The sequence below is a fragment of the Peromyscus maniculatus genome, chromosome 23 (genome assembly GCF_049852395.1).
Source record: "Peromyscus maniculatus bairdii isolate BWxNUB_F1_BW_parent chromosome 23, HU_Pman_BW_mat_3.1, whole genome shotgun sequence".
Taxonomy (NCBI): domain Eukaryota; kingdom Metazoa; phylum Chordata; class Mammalia; order Rodentia; family Cricetidae; genus Peromyscus; species Peromyscus maniculatus.
The window spans coordinates 58,584,624-58,592,102 of NC_134874.1; positions in this window are offsets into that span (position 1 = coordinate 58,584,624).

Genomic DNA, 7,479 nt, shown 5'->3' on the forward strand with positions numbered 1-7,479 from the left:
TTTTGGTCTTCTCACTCAGCTCTATGCACTTGTACAAGGCCTCACTAATCTCCTTGGGTAATTTCTTCACATCTGACATATCCTTCTTGTGCTCTGTGTTCTGCATCTCATTCCCTGAATTCAGCCTTTTGTAGGGCATTGCCCCAGGAACAAAGAACCCTGTGATCATAGGCCTCAGGGACCCCATGAATTAAGGTTGTATTTTGCACTACCCTAGTCTACTGGATGTCACACACTGAATCCTATGTACTGGGAACTCCTGGTGTGCATTAGACTTGCTACCCTGCTCCAGGACCAGGAGAGGCTGGGTGTCAACAGGGAGGGAGACAGGGTTCCATGAGCTTCCTTATGGGCCCGGAAAGGTAGAGTAGCTCTCTAAGAAGGTCCAGCGGCATGGGCTTACCTAAAATCTGCAATGACATTTCCACTGTCATGAGAACAGAAATGCTTTGTCCTTACAAGGATACCCAGACTCATCATCAGTATTGCCATGCATGAGGCACACCATGAGGCTGACTATATAAACTTCCAAGGGGATTCCAATGAGGCACCAGGGTGAGCACAAAGACTGAGAACAGTGATGCTTAAAGTGGAGCTCTGTGGTCTCAGCACTTATATCACCTGACATCTTTGAATCAGGCAAATTCTCAGGCCTACTATCAATATCTGACTCACAAGATCTGAAGGGACCCCCTTCCCCCATACACACACAGTGTAAGGGAGCCTCTCAGAGACAGTACAGAACACACTGAGACACCAAATACTTAGCACAAAGAGATGCATTTCCCCAGCAGGGCAAGCATGGCATTGGGAGCCTGCCTCTGGATCAGGCAAAGGCAGACAACATGCAGCAGGCTTTTTTCCACAGTGGGATTTTAAATAGAAAGGTTAAGTCTGTGCTAGGGTGAGTTGCTGAGATCTGATTGGTCAGGTTGGCAAGTGTAGCTGAGAAATGCATTTTTATGGTTGGACTTTGATGCTTAGTTTCAAGAATGAGTTGGTGTTCACAAAAGGGAATGAACTCTGGAGACTAAATTAAGAAATGTAATCTAATGGTTTTTCAAGGGAGAGGGAGGTGAAAAGGGCAAAACCTGCCACTGCCATGTTTGCAATGTTTGGGCCACTTAGAGGGCAATTCACATGCACACAAACACACACACAGTATGTCAGAGAAATGCAGCTGGGTGGCATTGTCTCCCAGTACAAGGAACAATACCAGAGAGGAGCAGGGATGGACTCTAGGCCTTCCAGACACACACAGATGGAACAAGTAGGACCACCAGGCCCTTCAAGCTGCTCCCAGAGCAACAAGCAAAAGTAAATATCTTGTCAAATACAGAGACTCAGGTTAAACTCAGAGCACCCAGTATTTCCTACAAGCCAACATCTGTCAAGGCCTCTTGAAATGCATGTTGTGATCTTACACCCTACTGCCCCTCTCTGTGGATTGTGATTCAGGCCACAGGCTCTGGTTTTCATTAGGAGGAATCAGAACAGCCTGTGACCCATCTCACTCCTACAGGCTTCCGTTCTGCCTCTCAGATGCATTCAGGAAAATTTTTGTGCAGGTCACCCTGCAGGTGAAGCTTCCAGTGACCTAAGGACTGCTGGAATTGACACAGTAAGGTCAAGACAGTCACCAGAGAACAGGGCATGATGAATACCTGTTGTTCAACTCATTGTTTTTGTAGTGGGCCAGGAATTCACGCAGTTCATTCCTGTCATTGGTCATCATCTGTAGCTGAAGTTTCAGTTTTTCGACCTGGTTCAGCTGCAGTTGCTGCTCAGTGAGGAAGAAGGGTGTGGATGATGCCTTCCTAGCCGTCCCTGTAGGTACATAAACACAAGTGAATTTCTACAGATGAATGGCATAAGCCAAGAAGGTCATGTGGAGTTCCAAGAGGAGGCCTGAGTAAGAGGAAATGCACGGAACCCAGTAAAGCCCTCAAAGATCAGAGCAGCTCTCCTTAAGCTGTGCCTTATAAGCCATGTGTCTCTCTCCAATCCCTATGTCTAGATATATGCCTCAGCCCCTATTGCTCCCCACTGGCCCTGAAAGACATAAGCAAGGCCAGCCATGTTGGTTTGGAATTGTCAGCTAATACCTGATAGGTGGTGGTATTATGTTCCCCCAAATATTGTGCACCCTAATAAACTTATCTGGCTTCAGAGATAGGAACAGCCACTAGATACAGAGGCCAGAAAGCGGTGGTATTTACGCCTTTAATCCTAGCATTCTAGAGGCAGAAATCCCTCTGAATCTGTGTGATTTCAAGGCCACAATGGAAACAGCCAGGCATGGTGACTCACGCCTTTAATCCCAGGGAGTGATGGCAGAAAGCAGAAAGGTATATAAGGCATCAGGACCAGAAACTAGAAGCTTTTGGCTGGTTAAGCCTTCAGGCTTTTGAGCAGCAGTTCAGCTGAGAGCCATTGGGACGGGGACACAGAAGCTTCAAGTCTGAGGAAACAGGACCAGCTGAGGAACTGTCGAGGTGAGGAAGCTGTGGATTGTTCTGCTTCTCTGATCTTCCAGCATTCACCCCAATACTTGGCTCGGGTTTGATTTTATTAATAAGAATTGTAAGATTCGTGCTGCACTGATGTGATGCAAGGAAGTCCAGGAGTCCCTAGTGCTTTTCACCTCCCAGCCCTGATAACCTGTGTCCACAACTAAAAGGAACTGAATGTCTCACCTGGGTACGTGGATGAAAAATTTCCCTCCTTGGTATTTACTTCAGACATAAAGTGCAACAACATCCCATTCTGATACCACATTAGAGGTTCTCAGCCTCCTGTTGCATTCTTTGCCACTCAGACTGAACTGAAGGAAGTCACAGCACAGCAGCTGCAGCCTTGACCATCCCTGGCCCTCTGCCAACTAACCATCAGGAATTCTTCACCTTGGATCTGCTCTTTAGGAACCCGGATAAGCAGCATAGGCCCATTGCTTCATGATCACAGCTACTGAACCCCAATACTAGAAGGTCCAGTTCTAGCTTCACCTCCTTAGGGAACTCTCTGTGCCAATCAGTGTGATCAGTCTTGCCAACATGTCAATTTGATGAACAATATAAGCACTTAGTGAATGCTTCAAGGGCAGTTGGCATTGCCACAACACTGGTGATTTCACAGAAGATGCCATGGGCTCTCCAGGATACAATAGAATTTCCAGAGAATGGACTGTTAGGGCCACTGCCAATGCTCATCACCTATCTGATAACAAGCTCTTCCCCAATTCACCAATAGCCAAGATGCCTTTTCCAGGATTCTTTCCTGAGTACCAGGGGAAGGCCTTCAGCACCTCCTCCTTCCAATCGCAAGATCTCTTTGATTCATTAGAATCTAGTTCATTCTAATTCAATAGTTCATCATGTGTGGAAAGCAAGACTCATTTTCCACACACTGCCCAGGAATATCTCTTCTCATCCTGATGATTCCACCTTATAAGATGAGAAATTAAGGATGCTAAGAAATTAGCTCAGGACAATGGGGAGGGAAAATCAGTTCCATGAGTTGAACAAGCACATCAGAGAAGATCCACGGGGCTGTTAAAATGTATGGGGGTGGTGGACGATTATGTGGGTCCTGTCAGAACAATGATAAGTCACACAGGTAATGATGAAACTTTTGCCAAAAGCTTCAGCAGAACACATTCCAGCCATCATGATGTTAGCAAAGGTGTTATCAACCACTGATAAGTATGACTGAATGTACCTAATGACTGGGCATCCATAGGTGAGCCCTCAGACACCAAGAACAAATACTTACAGGAAGAGTGATGTCCCAGTCCTGCACTCAAGGTAGAGGAAAGAGGACTGGCTAGTGAGAGGGCAGGAACTCAGAAACCTTAGGGGTCACTGACATGCAGCAATGCTTGGTGGTTCCTGCCCTGCTACAGGTTATTTAAAATGTGAGACTCTCTAGCTCTGACCAGGGGACTTTACTCTCCCTGTTATTAGTGACACACACCAAAAGAAATACAGTGTGGGTGAAGTTCAGGGCTGGAACTGAAACCTCTTTAGTCCCTCTGTGCTTCCTTCCCACTCAGAGTGAAAGCAGAGGGCCCTCAACAGAGCAGCTTAAGCCTTGACCATGCCTGGCTCTCTGCAAACTAACCATGGGAAATCCTCAACTCTGGGTCTGCTCTTGAAGAACTCAGAGGACCAGGATAGGCCCATTGCTTCTCAAAAACCCTCCCCTCCTGACCCCCACTGCTGGAAGGATCAGCTGAAGCCTTCCTCCTTCAGGAAGCTCCCTATCCCTTTTCCAGGACTCACTGTGCTTTCCCCAGAACCATTTGTTTCTTGGTGTGTGACATGGAGACTGAAGGCCATCTTCCTTCTGCCTTCCTCTGATCTCCCTGTGCTCGCCCAAGAATCCTGTTCAGTCTAATCAGCATGTCTGTAGGTGAAACACGAGACACTGCACCAATGCCCCAATGACAGTTGGTGTTACCACAACGCTGGTGACATCACATAGAATATCAGGGCTCTCCAGGAGACAGTAGAATGTCCATGTGCTGATGTCACATGGTATATCTGCTACCCTTTGCTTTGCATTTAATACCCATTTAAGAGTAAACACATACCATATTTGTCTTTCTGGGTCTGTGTACCTCCCTCAGTATCTAGTGCCATCCATTTGCCTACAAATTTTATGATATCACTATTTTTTTTTTACCACTGGGTAATATTCCATTGTGTAAAGGTACCACATTTATGTTATTATATCCTTCACTTGAGGGCCATCTAGGTTGTTTCCTGGTTCTGGCTATTACAAGTAATGCTGCTATAAACATGGTTGAGCAAGTGACCTGTGGTATGATTGAGCATCCTTTGGGTATATGCCCAAGAGTGGTATAGCTGTGTGTTAATATAGGTAGATTCCTAACTTTCTGAGGTACTGCCCTACTGATTGAGTGGCTGTACAAGTTTGCATTCCACCAACAGTGGAGGAGTGTTCCCCTTGTTCCACATCTTCTCCAACATGAGCTGTCATTAATGGATTTGATCTTAGTCATTCTGATAGGAATAAGTTGGCATCAGTGTCATTTTGATTTTCATTTGCCTGATGGCTAAGGATTTTGAGCAATTCCTTAAATTTTTTTTTTGCCATTTAATATTCTTCTGTTTCAAATTCCCTGTTTAGATTTGTACCCCATTTTTTAAATTGGATTATTTGGTAATTTGATGTCTACTTTCTTGAGTTCCTTATATATTTTGGAGATCATCTCTCTGTCAGATCTGTCAGATGTGGGCTTGTGAAGATCTTTTCCCATAGCTACCTTCAGCTCGCCAATCATATTTCCTCAGACTGGAAGCCTCTGAGTTCTCATCGGAACGGATTTCAGCTGAGTTGCTGCTAAAAGCTAAAAGCTTAAAAAAGGCTCTAGTTCCTGGTCCTCACACATTATATACCTTTCTGTTTCCTGCCATCACTTCCTGGTATTAAAGGCTTCCCTCCTCCAGTTACACTGGCACCCATATAACTGAAGAATTTTTGCTACACCAGTCTCTTGGCCTCATGCTCCCTTGGCCCAAGCTGCCTCTCTTTGTCTGTGGCTCTTCTCTTGCTCTTGTTCCTCTCTCTCCTCACATGTTCTACCTCAGTCGTGTCCTGATAACTGTGGACTCTTCAGTGGGAGCCAGTTTTCAGGTTCCTCATGGTTTTACCCTACAGGTCCGCATGGAGGATGATTAGGACCTCGGGCCTGAGTGCAGGTGTCTGAGATATTTGCACTTGGCTGTGCTGGGGGAGGAGGTCATTTGCTCCACCCCTTAGCATCTCTATAAAAACCCTGGGGCAGAGACAGTAGGGGCAGTTGGAAAAGGTTCCAGGCCCTCTCAAGGCTATCCTTTATTTTCTATCTGTTTATCTCAGCAAGATTCTCTGCAATAAATCCTTCTATCTAATATTTCCTGCTGCTCACACTGAAGAAAACTCTGGGGAGCTGTGGAGTCGGTGGGTAAATGCCCCACAGAATTGCACCATGAACAGGGACTAAAGAAAGAAGGGGGGACTAAAGACAAATGAACAGGGACTAAAGACAAAATAATAGGGACCAAAGATAAAGGAAAATAATAGTTGTATTACAGAGTTTTTGGTGAAAGTGCTGAGTCAGCCCTGCCAGTGGAAAGGCATGCCAGTGTTATAGAAAATATATATTTTATATATATTATTGAAGGGCAGGGTTTTATCCTCAAGAGTAAAGGAAAACAGACTAGAAGGATGTCCGATGATGCAGCGCAAAATTCTCTTCTGTCAAAATTTTCTATCTTCTATCCCTTTCTCAGTTTCTATCTGTGAAAAATAAGTATAAGGTATAGGTTAGTAATATAGTGTAGGAGAAACTTAGAAGTGTAAGATCGTGTAGAAAAAATAAGTAAGGCAACTAACTAGACAGAAAAACTTAATTTCTAACTTTGCAGGCTTTCAATGCACACTGGGGGAAAAATCTTTCTTTGTGATTTACAGGTAGTGAAAAAGCTCTTCTCTGAGCTTATGGGGCAAGAAAAAGTTTCCTATGGAAGCTTTTGTCCGGGGGACAGCTGAAATGCTAAAGTTCAAGCAACAGGACAAAGTGTTTTCTCCCTGAGGCAAAAAATGGGGGTTGTAAAAAGCCAGAAAGTTTAAAGTTGGGAAGTTGGGGAAAAGTTGGTCTTTCTCTTTTGGGGAAAAAAAGCTTTCTCTTAAACTATAAAGCTTTTCTTGGAAAATTTGGGGGGAAATCTCTCTAAAAACCCTTAATCTTTTTCAAAAGCTCTTAAACTTAAAAACTAAAGCCTTTAACTTTCTCAAAAGGGAAAAAAATTAGAATCACCTGAAGATATTAGTATGGTGACCACCTATGATTAGCTCTAAGGGAAAACAACAAACTTCTTAAGATAGCAAAACCTCTCTAAGTTCTTTCAAGCTTTAACAATCCTCCCTGCAATGCAGGAGGCAGAGACAAGTTCCTAAAAACCTCTTCTAAGCTCTTTCTCTTCAAGCTAGTAAGACAGTGGTTCAGAGTACCCTGAGGGAAACGCTTGGGAGAGTGTGGGTGAAGAGCTACAGAGAGCCCAAAAGGGCAGGAAACTTTACCTGAGAAAGGCAAAAAGGCCAAGCTTTACAGTTACAGTGAGCTGAGGCAACAAGGGTTTTGTCTGAGTGAGCATTTCAGAATGAAAAGGTGCTCCTAATCATCCTAAATCAAAGATCCCCTGAAGCAATGCAAACTGTTAGCATTGTATCCTCTCTTCTGACCAAAAACCCAGAGGCGACTATCCAGCATCTCTGAGTTGGGGAGCATTTCAGGGATACTAGGGTTCCTGCAGTTGCAAACTTCCTGGAGCACAGAGCTGAGGCAGGAAGGTGCAGGACCCAGCAGAAGATTGCTAATGAACAAACAAAGCTAAAACCAGTGGGAACAGCACAGTTGCCCACTTTCCTACAAGTCCTGGGTTGATAGGTCCACAGCTGCAAAAAGAAATCTGA